Below are 17,241 nucleotides of genomic sequence, written 5' to 3' on the forward strand. Positions count from 1 at the left end.
GATTACTTCACAATACCTATGTTCAAAACATGGCCATAGGTTGAATGGTAGTTGGCCTACTTTTGTTAAGTTCGTTCCAACTGCAATTGCTCTGTATAAATTAACATACATTCTGTGTGAGAGGAACTATTAGATAGCATTGTTTGTTAGATCAGGTATGTTTTAATGTATGTAATCATTGGGTCTTGATTTAGTTATGACAGTATAACATAGAATCATGGCAAGCACTTGTATGTATTTTGTCTAGACCACTGAATTGTCAAATCTGTTGTATTTGGTCCAGGATAAATGTATCCCAAACAAACCCTCATGCAGTTACGTTAAAAGTATGGTCATGTATGCCAACCCTCTTGTAAGATTACTTGTCCCGATATAGGTTCGATATGGGCTTCGGTATAGATTCACTATTTCGAAATAATGCGATGACTTTTGAGGAAAACTAGTGGGCATTTTTGAGTTCAATTAGTAGTAGTTTTCCTAATAAACAGCCGATTTCATTTATCCAGTCTAAATAGGCTAGTTTTAAAACTCAAACTTGGAGGTCGTTAACATAAGTTTAGTATATGTTATTAGTTTGCTTACAATCTCCTTTATCAAATTAACAAAGCTTATTCACTCTTTGAAGACAAGGCACGAAATAATTCTCACCTTATAAGCAACCAATTAGGTAATCAAGCAAAATTTGGACTCGTCCCATATAGTCGAGATTTAGTATGTTAGTCGTTTAAACAAGTAAGTTCGGTATCTTTCTCTTTTATTTTTAGAGGCAAATGTAATAGAAATGTAGTCGCTTCAGAATATCTTTTTTTTTCTCTAAAATAATGAGACGAGCCTCGCCAAATAAAAATGCCAATTGCGGGGCCCTCAATAACTAAACATAATAAATATTTAGAATTCGAGACAGGCCGTTTAGTGAATCTCATGGCCTTCTCAAAAAAAAATAATAATAATAACGCGTTAGACTCTTTAGGCGCGGCTTAACTAAATCATATTCTTAAATTCGGGTGCACATTGATGTGACCCAAATCCAAATCTCAACAAAGTCAAAATGTGTTGACGATCACGGGCGCATTGATTGTGACGTGGTTCGAGATGCATTTTCACGACGTTGCAATTCTATAAAAATAAGTGATAATGATAAAAGCGGTTTAAACTTAATAAAAGCACGTAAGTCATAACATGTATTTAAATCAGATATTTAGCCATTATAACAATTTAAGCGACCGTGCTAGAACCACGGGATTCGAGGGTGCCTAACACCTTCCCTCGGGTCAACAGAATTCCTTACTTAGAATTTCTGGTTCGCAGACTTCATTTGGATAGTCGAATATTTTTCCTCGATTTGGGATTCAAGATAAACCGGTGACTTGGGACACCAAAAGCCAAACCTTTCCCAAGTGGAGACTCTGAATTAAATAAATAATCCCATTTCGAATATTGTCACTTAAATTGGAAAAACTCCACCCGCACACTTAACCCTTCGGGGCCGGGCGCGCAAAAAGGAGGTGTGATAGCTCTGGCGACTCTGCTGGGGATTTTGGTATTGGGGAGACTCTGTGAGAGATTGTACAAGGAGAGACTCTGTGGGGATTTGTACAGAGGGAGACTCTGTGGGGATTCGTCCGAAGGTGGACTTGCTGGGGGAGATTTCTCTCTTTCCTCTTTACTTTAAACACCATCAAACATCATGATTCATCAGGCTTGGGCAATCGTACCAACGAAATGAGGCGTTTTCCTTCATGAAACGGAATTCCGTGCAACCAAACCTGCCACCTGTCCTTTCCGGTACATCTAGAACTTGGGCTTAAACATAAAAGAGATTCGAAGAAAAACAAAGAAAAGATAAAACGAATTTTAGAAAAAGGAGTGCCCCCTTCGGGACGAGAAAGACTTATCTGAGGAAGATAATGCTAGCTTTAATGACATGACATGCTCTTTGGACTGGATGCCTGACCTTCCATAGACTTGCGTTTCCCTGAACCAGAATGGATCTGTGATTCCAAACCGGTGGAGCTTTGCCGAGACCTCCTTGGGGTGGAGTCATTCTTTTCGGCCAACAACGCCCTTTGCGGGTTTTCGCCGGCTGACCTCTCTCATTTCTCTTCCTGTCATCGCTTGATAGCACTCTTTGTGAGTTTTTACTAAACAAGCTCTCTCATTTTGGTTTCTCTACTCCCGTCGCCTCGTGGTGCCCGAAGGTTTTCACCGACGAGACTCTCTCATTTTATCTCTCTCAATTCAGAGTGTGCCGGTCTCCATTTGTGACGCTTATTGGTTTCCCACTATCTTTGGTAATTGATCTGAAGGCTTGTGCTTGGTAAAGAGAGGTAGATGATACTAACTTCTAAACTGCTCGACGTGCCCTGGTTTCAATTTCAGGGTGAATGGGATTTTATTGTTGGTGTGACTGAACCTCGAGAGAGGCTGCCTACGTATCTTTTCGGAATCAAGTCAAACGTAGTTCAGGCCTCTATCAATGTTTTTTTTTTTTAAGCGGCTCTAAGGTTTGTAGAGAGAATTGGGTAGTGTTTGGGGAGTAGTGGGGAATAAAACCTTCGTCATTTCAAATGCGTCAAGACTACTGGAGTATAATTCAGACGTAGTATCTCTTGACTGCATCCGCATTTACTGCTGTGTCGGGGTCATTTCCTTCGATATCACCTAAATACAATGCTCCTCTCGGCAATATCTTCCTTATGATGTATGGGCCTTTCCAATTTGGAGCAAACTTCCCTTTTGCTTCCTCATGATGCGGCAGAATACGCCTCAGTACCAGCTGACCTATTTCGAAATTCCTGGGTCGGACTTTCTTGTTGTAAGCACGGGCCATTCTTCGTTGGTATAACTGTCCGTGACTAAACTGAACTTTTTTCCATTCAGCCAGCATTAGGGTTTTAAACCCTAAACTGAGCTTTTCCATGCAATCAGTATTAGGGTTTTAAACCCTAAACTGAATTTTTCCTTTAGTCAGCATTAGGGTTTTAAACCCTAAACTGAACTTTTTTCCATTCAGCCAGCATTAGGGTTTTAAACCCTAAACTGAGCTTTTCCATGCAATCAGCATTAGGGTTTTAAACCCTAAACTGAATTTTTCCTTTGGTCAGCATTAGGGTTTTAAACCCTAAACTGAATTTTTTTCCATTCAGCCAGCATTAGGGTTTTAAACCCTAAACTGAGCTTTTCCATGCAGTCAGCATTAGGGTTTTAAACCCTAAACTGACCTTTTTCCTTTAATCAGCATTAGGGTTTTAAACCCTAAACTGAACTTTTTCCATTCAGCCAGTATTAGGGTTTTAAACCCTAAACTGAGCTTTTCCATGCAGTCAGCATTAGGGTTTTAAAACCTAAACTGAATTTACCCTTTAGTCAGCATTAGGGTTTTAAACTTTAAACTGAACTTTTTTCATTCAGCCAGCATTAGGGTTTTAAACCCTATACTGAGCTTTTCCATGCAATCAGCATTAGGGTTTTAAACCCTAAACTGAATTTTTCCTTTGGTCAGCATTAGGGTTTTAAACCCTAAACTGAATTTTTTTCCATTCAGCCAGCATTAGGGTTTTAAACCCTAAACTGAGCTTTTCCATGCAGTCAGCATTAGGGTTTTAAACCCTAAACTGAATTTTCCCTTTAGTCAGCATTAGGGTTTTAACTCTAAAGTGAACTTTTTTCATTCAGCCAGCATTAGGGTTTTAAACCCTAAACTGAGCTTTTCCATGCAATCAACATTAGGGTTTTAAACCCTAAGCTGAACTTTTTTCCATTCAGCCAGCATTAGGGTTTTAAACCCTAAATTGAGCTTTTCCATGCAGTCAACATTAGGGTTTTAAACCCTAAACTGACCTTTTTCCTTTAATCAGCATTAGGGTTTTAAACCCTAAGCTGAACTTTTTCCATTCAGCCAGCATTAGGGTTTTAAAACCCTAAACTGAGCTTTTCCATGCAGTCAACATTAGGGTTTTAAACCCTAAACTGACCTTTTCCCTTTAATCAGCATTAGGGTTTTAAACCCTAAGCTGAGCTTTTTCCATTCAGCCAGCATTAGGGTTTTAAACCCTAAACTGAGCTTTTCCATGCAGTCAACATTAGGGTTTTAAACCCTAAACTGACCTTTTTCCTTTAATCAGCATTAGGGTTTTAAAACCCTAAACTGAACTCTTTCCATTCAGCCAGCATTAGGGTTTTAAACCCTAAACTGAGCTTTTCCATGCAGTCAGCATTAGGGTTTTAAACCCTAAACTGACCTTTTTCCTTTAATCAGCATTAGGGTTTTAAACCCTAAATTGAACTCTTTCCATTCAGCCAGCATTAGGGTTTTAAACCCTAAACTGAGCTTTTCCATGCAATCAGCATTAGGGTTTTAAACCCTAAACTGAATTTTTCCTTTAGTCAGCATTAGGGTTTTAAACCCTAAACTGAACTTTTTCCATTCAGCCAGCATTAGGGTTTTAAACCCTAAACTGAGCTTTTCCATGCAATCAGCATTAGGGTTTTAAACCCTAAACTGAATTTTTCCTTTAGTCAGCATTAGGGTTTTAAACCCTAAACTGAACTTTTTTCCATTCAGCCAGCATTAGGGTTTTAAACCCTAAACTGAGCTTTTCCATGCAATCAGCATTAGGGTTTTAAACCCTAAACTGAATTTTTCCTTTAGTCAGCATTAGGGTTTTAAACCCTAAACTGAGCTTTTCCATGCAATCAGCATTAGGGTTTTAAACCCTAAACTGAGCATTTTTATCTTCCTTCATCAATTTTATGAACTTCCTGGCGAATAATTCACGAAATTTTCCTAGTGAAACTGGGGCAGAAAATTTCGTTCGTTTGTTTTTCTCCCACAGGTCTAACCTCGAGCCACACGGATCGAAATGACCCAAGAGATGAGTCTCAACTCAGAATCAAAGAAGAAAAAGACAAGAAGAAGATATCCCGAGATATTAGAGTGAATGGAAGGCGGATCGACTCCAACATTTGACTAAGGTCCTGAACTCTGCCAGTCGCATTTTACTCAGTATCCCAAAGATTGAACAAGTCGCCGCAACTCGCAAGCATCAAGATTCGGATCAAAGTCTCCAAGCACAATCAGCTAAGACCCAAGATCAAGTCGCAAAAGAATCATAGATAGGAATCTTGTAACTCGCAGTTGACATGCATATAAGTAGTTAGTTCAGTTCCAATTTTCCTTTGGTTGTAATAAGGTGGTCAGTGACGCAGCAGTGACAACAGCAACAACAGTAACAGCAAGCATTGCAATCCCATGGTAGTCCCAACTACCAAAATTTTCCCGAACTACATTGGGGAGACTCTGTGGGAGATTGGGCTGGAAAATTTTGAGTCTTAAGAGAGGTCTTGTTAGCTTAAAGAAAAACTGAAAACATAAGGAAATTTCTAGTAAACACTGTAACCAAAACACAGTCTGAAAGCTACATAAGAGTTTGTATTTGGTCAAGTTGTCTCGGCCAAGTTCTGTTGTTTGCACTGATTGAGCTGCTTGTGATTGTTGGACTGCTGGTGTTGCTGCATAGAACACTCTGTTACTTCTGTTTGTTTCATTACTCTTTCTGGGATTACTTGTTTGGTGCTCGACTATCTGCTGCTTGTCAGCTGGGCAATAAACCGACTGATGTAGTTCAGCCTGCCCAAAAGACTCATCACGTCTTTCTTCGTTCTTGGGGGAGGTAGATCTTTGATAGATTTTATCTTAGTCGGATCTAGCTCGATACCTCTCCTGCTTACGATGAAACCCAAAAGTTTACCTGACGGAACTCCGAAAGCGCATTTGGCTGGATTTAGCTTCAAGTCATACTTCCTTAGCCTCTCGAAGAATTTCCTCAAGTCTTGGATGTGGTTATCCTGCGTCCTGGACTTGACTATAACATCGTCCACGTACACCTCTATTTCCTGATGCATCATGTCATGGAAAATGGCGGTCATGGCCCTCATGTAAGTAGCCCCAGCATTCTTTAAACCAAATGGCATGACCCGATAACAGTAGGTGCCCCAAGGCGTGGTGAAGGCAGTTTTCTCGGCATCCTCTTCATCCATCAATACCTGATGATACCCAGCGTAACAATCTACGAAAGACTGTATCTCGTGCTTGGCGCAATTATCAACGAGGATGTGGATGTTGGGCAGCGGGAAATTATCTTTAGGACTTGCTCTGTTCAGATCTCGGTAATCTACACATACCCGAGTTTTCCCGTCCTTTTTCGGTACTGGAACCACATTTGCCAACCAAGTTGTATACTGGACTACCCGAATCACTCCCGTTTTCAATTGTTTGGTGATCTCCTCTTTAATCTTGTCACTGACCTCAGTTTTGAACTTTCGTTGCTTTTGTTGAACTGGAGGACAATCAGGATGAATCGGCAATTTATGAACCACTAGATCAACACCTAGTCCCGGCATGTCATCATATGACCAAGCAAACACGTCTTTAAATTCAAAAAGAAGTTGAATTATCGCCTCTCGCGTTTTCTTGTCCGTGTGAATGCTTATCTTGGTCTCCCGGATTTCTTCAGGAGTTCCTAAATTAACCGGTTCGGTGTCATTCAGATTTGGCTTAGGTTTATTCTCAAAATATTCCAACTCTCGGTTTATCTCCCTAAAAGCTTCTTCCGCATCATATTCTGGTTCTGGGTTCATTAATTCGCAGTTAAATAGCTCATTGTGATCTGGGCGTGAAGTCCGTAAGCATGTCATATTTAAAGCCGCGTTATTATAACTGAAAAGAAAGATAAAAGGAAAAATAACAAAAATCAGAACAAAAGAAAGAATGGGAAAGCAATGATGATTTTTTTTATTTTCTTTGGAAAGTTGGAAGACAACACTGTTTACAACTTAGGAATTCAAAACAACAATTGAAAGGAAGAAAACGTTCAAGTTATGTCCTGGAGATAACTTGTGACACAGGAAAGGTGGCAGGACAGGTCTACCCGGACTTCCGTCTAGTCGGGAATGGCGTGGCCTCCCAGTTTTGAAGTTGGGCGTTCGGCCCCATGTACAATATCTCAGCAATGCTTGTGCCTTCACCTGGTTGAACCATGTGGACCTCGTAGAGCATCTCTCTCATCGCCCCACATATCTCCTCGATTTCCTCAGCTGTGAAGACCTCATCATCTTCTTCTTCAACGTACCTTGGCCTGATGAAAGTTGCATATAAATCCGGCAGTGGTCGAGGTAACTTCCAACCCTCATTTTTCCTTTTCTTTGCCCACTCTTCGTCTGCTGGAGTAGGTTTGAAGCCTAGTCCAAAAGGTTTCTTGGTGACTGGCAGGGTAATGGGTTCTGTTATTCCCTGAAGGGTTCGTCCAAGCCCTTTACCTGGCCTAAATCCGTGCCGGATCATCTCTTTGGCCACCATAACCGAGGCGTTAGACAAGAAAGGCTGGGGGCAGGGTATTCCCTCTTCGTGCTGCTCTGCCAGTACAATCTCAAAAGCTTGATAGACCGTATGTTCGCTCCCTTCTCTCGGTTCCAGATATGGGATGGATGGGTCCCGATAAATAGCATGCTCATCTTCCCCATGGACCACAATTTCTCGGTCTTCGTACTCGAACTTCACCATCTGGTGAAGAGTGGAAGGCACGGCTCCTGCCGCATGGATCCAAGGTCTGCCAAGGAGAAAATTGTACGATGTATCCATGTCGAGCACCTGGAAGGTTACTTGAAATTCGACTGGTCCTATGACCAATAACAGGTCTATTTCTCCCATGGTATTTCTCTTGATGCCGTCGAAAGCCCTTATGCAGACATTGTTGGGTCGGATTCTTCCGGTCCCAATTTCCATTCTTTGTAGCATGGAGAGCGGGCAAATGTCAACGCCTGAGCCCCCATCCAACATTACCCGCTTGACATAATAGTCTTCGCATTTAACTGTTAAATGCAAAGCCTTGTTGTGTGCCGCTCCTTCCGGGGGTAGATCGTTCTTGCTGAAAGAGATTTGGTTGACGGCTAAGAATCTTTCTGTCATCCGCTCTAATTGTTCTACCGAGGTTTCAACTGGCACATATGCTTCATTCAGAGTCTTCAGTAAGATCTTTTGATTCTCGGTCGACCTCATTAACAATGACAGCATGGACACTTGCTCGGGGTACTTGCGCAGTTGATCTATCACTTCGTAATCCGGCATTTTCATTTGTTGGAAGAACACTTCCGCTTCTTCAACACTTACGGGCTTCTTTGGCGGGAAGCGCCTTTGTGTGGCGTTGTTCAGTTCTTGGGTATTTGAATACCTTCCAATGAAAGTATTTTCTGGAAGTTCTCCCATGACCTCTTTACCTTTGTACATTACCAAAGTCTTTTGATAATTCCACGGCACTGTGGACGGGTTGGTCATTGGCTTTTGTGGCACGCGTCCGATAACCACTGGCTCATTCAGCCGAGGTGGTTGAATCGTCCCCCGGACCACATAGGCCCCTTTTGGCACGTACATAGGTTTTGTCTTTTTGATCCCGAAGTTCTGCGTCTTCTCAGTTCGACCTCGTGGTATGTAAAGAACTCCATCCTCTACCGGTACCACTTTCTTCTCCACCTTCTTTTCAAGCTCTTTCTTTATAGCCTTGGCCTCCTCCCCCTTTCCTGGTTTCTGGTCTGTTTCGGGCCTCTTCCCCGTGTCGACAATGGCAATTATGGCTTTCAGAGCAGGGTCGAATTCTTTGTCTTCGCAAATCATTCCGATCAGCGGCCCATTATTGTGAGCAGGCAATGGATTGTTAGTCACATTTGGGATCTCTTCGTCCCTTAGCACTATTTTCCCTTGCTCTATCAAATTCTCGACCACTCTTTTCAACGACCAGCAGTCATTTGTATCATGTCCCTCGGCCCCTGAATGATAGGCGCATCTGACTCCAGCTTTGTAAGAAGGTGACGTCGGGTTTTGCCTTGTTTGAGGGATTGGTTGCAAGAAACCCAATTGGACTAGCTTCGGGAACAAAGTAGAGTATTGTTCACCGATGGGCGTGAAAGTCCGCCGTCGAGGTGGCTCTTGAGGGCGGAAGTTATTCTGCGGGGGTTGTGGGTTATAGTGGTTGCGGTAAGGAGGCTGATTTCTGGGAGGTGGAGCTGGGCCTCGGTTGGCTTGTTGTGGTGGATGGGCATAAGGTTGGGCATTCATGACCATATAAGGTTGATGAGAATATGCCAAATTGGAGTGGGGGTAGTAGTGTTGTGGGGTTCTTTCCAGAAAACGGGGCCTGGGATGACGATACTTCCTTGCTTCCGAGGCTGCCATAGTCGTTTCTTCTTTCTTCTTCCCTCTGGTCATTCCTCCGGACCCGCTTTGGACGGCCTGGGAGGTTGCCCTTATGGCTGCTTGACTCAGAATCCTACCTGTTTTCAGCCCATTTTCTACCATCTCTCCAATCTTGATCGCTTCCGCGAATGGCTTACCCATGGCTGACATGGCTTACAAAAAAAAAGAAGGTATTTATTTAAAAGTAAAAAAAAAATGGAAAATTCATAATTCAAAAAAAATGTTGTTTCTTTTGTAGTACCCCTTTTATAAATTCAGACTAATAGTCCAAATATTTCCTAAAACAAAAATAATAATAAATATTTTCTTTAGTCTTTATCTCTTTTCAAAAATAGTATAAAAATATATATTCTCGTTTTCTAGGTTTATTTGATTTTTTCTATTCACGATAGCCCGAACTACGCCGGTTTGATTCTCACCGGATGTGAGATACGTAGACAACCCTCGTCGGGTTCAACCCCATTTTGCTAAAATAGCCAAAATCAATAAATAAATAAAAAAAAGAGATGTGTCAAATTTTAAAAGAGTCATAAATAAGTCAGGTGATGCTGTTTTGTCATAAATAGCCGAATGATTCCGAAAAGGGACGCCGGAAGGCTAACTTTGCATAAACAGCCACCTTTGGGTCTTGTTTAGCATTTTTGTCCAGTTGACCCACACAGCCTTAAAATCTTCGTCCCCAAAGTGTTTAAAGGCCGTGTTCAAAACTTGATCCCCTTTGTAAAATATTTTGGAGTCAAGTCATTTTTGTTAAAATCACCTTAATAAATGTGCAGGATGAGCACGATGCAAAATGAACATTTTTCAATAATGACCAAAATCCCTGTCAAGTTACGGCTATGGTGGAATGATCTAGGTGTTGAAGGACAAAATGAGGTCAAGAAATATCTGAAAGGTCTTGTGGGTTTGTTGGAAATCCAGCCTCGGGGAGATATCATAAGAGCTTTGGTTACCTACTGGGACCCGGCGCACAATGTTTTCCATTTCTCTGATTTTGAACTCACCCCAACTTTGGAAGAAATGGCCGGGTACATCGGGAATGCGGAACTTCCGTTGAGGCAAAAATACTTGGTCGCCCCAAGAGTTGTCACGGTACATCGATTCCTAGATTCATTGAAGATACCCAGAACGGTCCACAACCCGGATCTGGCAGCCGGATTTTGTACTCCATGCTTCATATATGATAGGTACGGTCATGAGGGGGGATTCAATAATCCAATCAACAAACTGTGCAGCAAAGGTGTTCGTCAGAAGTGGGACAAACACAGACGGGTAGCTTTCATGATGATGTTCCTGGGCCTTCTGGTATTTCCAAGGAAAGACGGAAACATTGATTTGAAGATATCCGGGGTCGTCAGCACTTTACTCACGCAAAATGACAGTACTCTCGCGCCTATGGTGGTATCTGACATTCTTTCGAGCTCTTACAGTTTGTAAAGCTGGGGGAAATTTCTTCGAAGGTTGTAACTTGCTCCTACAGATATGGATGACCGAGCACCTCTGCCATCATTCCGAGATTTTGAGCCATGGTTCCCCGGAAAAGACTTGCATAGAAGAATCTTACACGAGAACCAAAGAGATCAGTTTGCCCAAAGGAGTCCTGGCATGGACCTCGTTCTTTCAAGCTCTTACTGCCAGCCAAATACAATGGACGCTAGGATGGTTGCCTGTTGATGAGATCCTATATATGTCGGCAGCTAAAACTCATTTCTTACTGATGGGGCTTAAGAGCATTCAACCTTACGCACCCTGCCGAGTTTTGAGACAGTTCGGAAGATGCCAGACAGTACCTCATGAGGAAGATCTTAGCACTCAAGCAGTTGAGATAAGTCCTAACGGACAATTCCCAGAAGCGAAGATTCGCCAAATCTGGAGTGAGTGTCAATATTTGAAATCAGATACTTGCGTGCGGGATCGAGCCAAAGGAGAGACGGCACCAGGCTACCTTGCATGATATAGAAGGGAACTGGAGCATGAAAGGCCGGCTAAGAGACCCCACATCCGGAGTTTCACCAAATCGTCACAAAGGCAGTGGGATTTATTAGCAAAGGAAAAAGGCTATTGCGCCGAAATCAGCAGGTTAAGCAACAAGTGGAAAGCTTAAAATATGAGCACAACGTACAAGTTGCTACCGATCTGGGAGAGCGGAACAGGTTAATTCAGGAAAACGAAATGCTCAGAGCCCAGATCAAACAGATAAGGGTGGATGCGGATAAACAACCAAGGCGTCGATCAGACGAGCAGCTGATAAAAAGGCTAAAAAGTGAAATCAGGGAATGGCAAGATGGTCTGGCGAAATCTGAAAACGTCATAGCCGAGTTCAAGGCACAGTGGGATACAAGAGCAGATAAGCATCGTCGATACCTGAATCAATTGGAAGGCGACCACGAGAAAACTATTGCTAAAATAAAGAGAGAGATGGCTGCACTTACAAGATAAGCATCGTCGATACCCGCGCACAGAGTCTCTCCTTGTGAGCACGTGATTTTTGTTTCGCGCGACAATCGCTCCAAAAGAAATAAAAAATAATAACAATTGGTCCTGCTGTACAATTTTTGGATTTTACATGGCACTTTGTTAATTATTTATGATTTTTTGCCCATTTTATTTTATTAAAACAAAATACAAAAAATGTATGTGTCATGCATAATTTGAACCGTAATCCGGTTGTTAAATAGAAAATCATAAATAGGCATCTTTGTCCGTGATTTTGTTTTTGCTTGATTTTACCTGTTTTAAAATATTTTAAGGTGTGTGCAAATAATTGTATTAAGTGTTTATTTAATTTTAATTTGATTTACTTAGGTTTTGTTTTTAAAATAAAGAAGAAAATAAAATAATAATAAAAAAAAAATCTTTTCGGACTTGGGCCAATTTTAAACAAACTGGCCCAAACAAACTCAGCCCAAAACCCTTGTGAAACCCGGTCCACACCAGCTAACACCCAGAGCGTCCAAACGACGCCGTGTTAATCCAGTCTGATCTGGGCCGTTGATCTCAAATTGATCAACAGCCAAGATCAATTCCCCATAACCCACTGAGGAACCCGACCCGTTTCCACCCGGACCGACCCAAACCCCTTTAGGATGAAATGACACCATTTCCCCATCAGATGAAAGATCTGGGCCTTCCATCTTTCCTCATCCAACGGCCGAGATCAACCCACCCATCCCATATATAATCTTCCAACCATACCCTGCCCCCTATCCAATACCCCGGCCTTCGTCTTCATAGACCATTCCCCTTCAAACCCTAGCCGCCCCCATCTCCCTTCACCAGAAACGCGGCGGCATGAACGCCGGTGACCTTCCCCTTAACACCATAGAACCCCCTTGCCATCCTGAACCTGGATCTGTTAACCACCTAGCTCGAATCCCTTCCCACCTTCTCAAATCTTCATTTGAAGATTCGAGTCGGAACCTGACTTACACCGTTTGACCCCAGTTTCACACCAGACACTCCCCAGACCCCCCTCGTGACCAAACCATGCTTGGTTGGGTCCGAATCTGACCAGGGAAGCATGAATCCCAGATCTGATTTTTGGAACCATAGGGGTCCTCGTCGATGGTCCGTGTCTTGTTCAAGCCGAAGAGATTAAGGTCTAATGGACCTTAATCGAAGTGTTTCTCATATGAGAAACACTTCGATTAAAGTCCGTTAAGCCTTAAGAAAGGTCTGTTCGAGTCCAAGCTAGGGTCTTTTGATTTTTTGGATTTTAAGGTGAGTTTGTTTTCTTTCTTTATTTGTTTTAGTCCATGTGATTGTTCTAAAGGCTGTTCATGTTTTGTGAAATCTGTGTTTTGAGTTTTATTAACTGTGTCCTATCCACCTTGCCCGAACCTTTGTTTGTTTGATTGAGTTTCTTCTTCTACTTGTTCTGATAATGAGTATGTATGTATTTGTTGTGCAATTAGTTAAATTTCAAATTTGAACTGATTAACTGATTCCTCGGGTACAATTCTGCTTAGTCAATACAATTCGAATCATGTGTCCTATACTGTTAAATGTCTGATTTTGGTTTCGATTGTATGTGTTATAACTAATATAGTCGAGTCGACATGTGTCGTCAATTAGTTTCAGATGTTTGAACAATAAACAAATCAATCTGCTTCTGTTAAGCATTGTCTGAATCAGTTAGGATTTGAATTTAGCTACTTATAGTTGTTAATCTGAATCAGAAATATAAAAAGATTGGTTTTGTTTAGTTGCAGTTAGAATTGGAGGGCATGTGCACTTGTGCACAACATGGGCATAAAGGCCTTTGTAACATTTAAAATAGTTTGATAGCATATGTTGTCAGATTATACCATGCTGCCCACATCCTGCTTTAGTTTAGAAATATTAAACCTCACTTAAAAGGTAAGTCTGCCAGGGAATATCATGGGAGTTTGTTCTTATTTAAATAGTCAGTGGAATCTGAAAATAAGAGAGCACATGGGAGGATGTTCTGATTTGTGTAAAACAGGCTGTAAAAGGGGTGATGTTAAGGCTTATAAAAGGGAGGCACATTGAGAGAGAATAGGAGGAGGAGAAGAGGAGATAGAGATACAGACACACAGGGAAATTGTTAACACAGAGAGAGAGGGGATTGGGACTGAACATTTGAGAGGATATAGATCTGAGAGGAAGAATACACACAGATAGACATAAGAGAGAGGATAGATTTGAGAAGAGAGAGCTGAATACATACATATTAACACACACAGACAGATACAAGGAAGAAAGGATAGGAAAATCAGGAACTGTTTTCTTCACATTGTCGTCTGGATTTCATTTGTTCTTCTGCTTATTCTGATCCTTCCAAGTTTAAACTGAGCTCACTGGTTGTAGTTTGCATTGGGTTATTTCCTGAAGTTTGGTCTATCTGGGGTTTTCTATTTCCACTGCCCTGTTTGTTACCTGCTGTTACTGCTGCTGTTTGGTGTTGCTCCTATTGTTACTCTGCTGACTTCTTTTCTTCTTCAACTGTAAACACTTCCAGGTACACACTTCTGAAACTATTTGTTGTTGAAAGCCTGAAGCTTTGAGGCAGAAATAAAAGAAATGAATGCTGATTACTTCACAATACCTATTTTCAAAACATGGCCATAGGTTGAATGGTAGTTGGCCTACTTTTGTTAAGTTCGTTCCAACTGCAATTGCTCTATATAAATTAACACACATTCTGTGTGAGAGGAACTATTAGATAGCATTGTTTGTTAGATCAGGTATGTTTTAATGTATGTAATCATTGGGTCTTGATTTAGCTATGACAGTATAACATAGAATCATGGCAAGCACTTGTATGTATTTTGTCTAGACCACTGAATTGTCAAATCTGTTGTATTTGGTCCAGGATAAATGTATCCCAAACAAACCCTCATGCAGTTACGTTAAAAGTATGGTCATGTATGCCAACCCTCTTGTCAGATTACTTATCCCGATATAGGTTCGATATGGGCTTCGGTATAGATTCACTATTTCGAAATAATGCGATGACTTTTGAGGAAAACTAGTGGGCATTTTTGAGTTCAATTAGTAGTAGTTTTCCTAATAAACAGCCGATTTCATTTATCCAGTCTAAATAGGCTAGTTTTAAAACTCAAACTTGGAGGTCATTAACATAAGTTTAGTATATGTTATTAGTTTGCTTACAATCTCCTTTATCAAATTAACAAAGCTTATTCACTCTTTGAAGACAAGGCACGAAATAATTCTCACCTTATAAGCAACCAATTAGGTAATCAAGCAAAATCTGGACTCGTCCCATATAGTCGAGATTTAGTATGTTATTCGATTAGCATACATCTTTCTTTCTTCTATTTCTGGAAACAAAATAATAGAAATGTAGTCACTTTAGGATATCCTCTTCTAAAATAATGAGACGAGCCTCGCTAAATAAAAAATGCAAATTGCGGGGCCCTCAACAACTAATCATAATATTTAGAATTCAGGCTAGGCCGTTTAGTGAATCTCATGGCCTTCTCAAAAAATAATAACGCGTTAGACTCTTTAGGCGCGGCTTAATTAAATCATATTCTTAAATTCGGGTGCACATTGATGTGACCCAAATCCAAATCTCAACAAAGTCAAAATGTGTTGACGATCACGGGCGCATTGATTGTGACGTGGTTCGAGATGCATTTTCACGACGTTGCAATTCTATAAAAATAAGTGATAATGATAAAAGCGGTTTAAACTTAATAAAAGCACGTAAGTCATAACATGTATTTAAATCAGATATTTAGCCATTATAACAATTTAAGCGACCGTGCTAGAACCACGGGATTCGAGGGTGCCTAACACCTTCCCTCGGGTCAACAGAATTCCTTACTTAGAATTTCTGGTTCGCAGACTTCATTTGGATAGTCGAATATTTTTCCTCGATTTGGGATTCAAGATAAACCGGTGACTTGGGACACCAAAAGCCAAACCTTTCCCAAGTGGCGACTCTGAATTAAATAAATAATCCCATTTCGAATATTGTCACTTAAATTGGAAAAACTCCACCCGCGCACTTAACCCTTCGGGGCCGGGCGCGCAAAAAGGAGGTGTGACATCGACAAAGGCATGCAGCCTGGGGAAACCACAACGGAAGACAAACATCAAGGTATTCTATAGATCATAAATTTATTACATTTGATCCAAGTATATTTTTTACAGTTTGAAATTTTAAATACTTTATTTTCTTTGTTATGTTTTTGAATGATTTTTTAGAAAGACTCGATGCAGCTCAAAAAGAATTTGGTGAGCTTATGCAGCTATATCAAAAAGGAGAAATACATTTATTCACATCTATTGGCTTACAGACAGGTGTGAAGTGTGTTGGTATTATTTTATAAAATTTAGTCAGTATTATTTAGTTTTTTTTGCATGAAGATACATGCATATCTGAAGGTAAAGAAAGTTGTCATGACCCCAGCTCGCCCTCCGTGAACTGTCGTGACGGCACCTAATCTCTACGACTAGGTAAGTCTAACAAATGCGGAACATAAATGAAACTTGCGGAAGAAATAATCAAAACCAAAATAACTGAATGGAAACAATAGTTATAATGCCACTCGACATATACAACACAACATTCTCAAAACCAAGTGCACTATCCCAAACCCTGGAAACTCACGGAACCACAAGCCTTTGGAATATCTAACAGTCTAACTCCAGAATATCTAACAAGAAAGAAAAATATAGAAGGGCAATGTTTAACAGCTATAATAGAAAGGAACTTTTCGGTCTGCGGACGTGACAGATGTACTTCGAAGTCTCTAGAGCAGTCGCCTCCCTCAAGGATGGTAGGCCTGAGTAGCGGTACCTAGATCTGCACATGAAAAACATGCGCAGAAGGAGCATGAGTACACCACAGAGGTACTCAGTAAGTGCCAAGCCTAACCTCGGTTGGGTAGTGGCGAAGAAGGTCAGTGCCCTACTGAGGTTAAATAAAATATAAAGATGATAGGATAAGATAAGTAGTACAATTGAGACTCTACAGTAAGAATCTATACATGATAATAAGAGTACAAAAATGGAAACAGAGATGAAGGCAAACCACAAGGAAGTACCACTCATAATAAGGATGATAACCGGGGATCTCTTGGTATCCCGAGGATCTCTTGGTATCCTCTATGTATACAAGGGATCTCTTGGTATCCTCAATATATGTTGGGGATCTCTTGATATCCCGAGGATATCTTGGTATCCTCAATATATGTTGGAGATCTCTTGGTATCCCGAGGATCTCTTGGTATCCCGAGGATCTCTTGGTATCCTCAATATACGTGACGGCACATCTCTTGGTATCCCGCACCTCAATCCAGATCATAAATACGTACAGGAGATCTCCTGAGATGCCATCCTGTAGTCCCAAATTAAAAGAACACAGCAGCAACGCAAGAATACTCAATAATTGCTAAATTTCGTACTAAGTAAATAGTAAATTCTAGCCTAACATGCTTCACCAAATACAATTGAGGCAGTTTAAGCAAATAGGCAATTAAGTCAACTAAACATGCTTTTCT

The sequence above is a fragment of the Nicotiana sylvestris genome, chromosome 10, assembly GCF_000393655.2.
Source record: "Nicotiana sylvestris chromosome 10, ASM39365v2, whole genome shotgun sequence".
Classification (NCBI taxonomy): domain Eukaryota; kingdom Viridiplantae; phylum Streptophyta; class Magnoliopsida; order Solanales; family Solanaceae; genus Nicotiana; species Nicotiana sylvestris.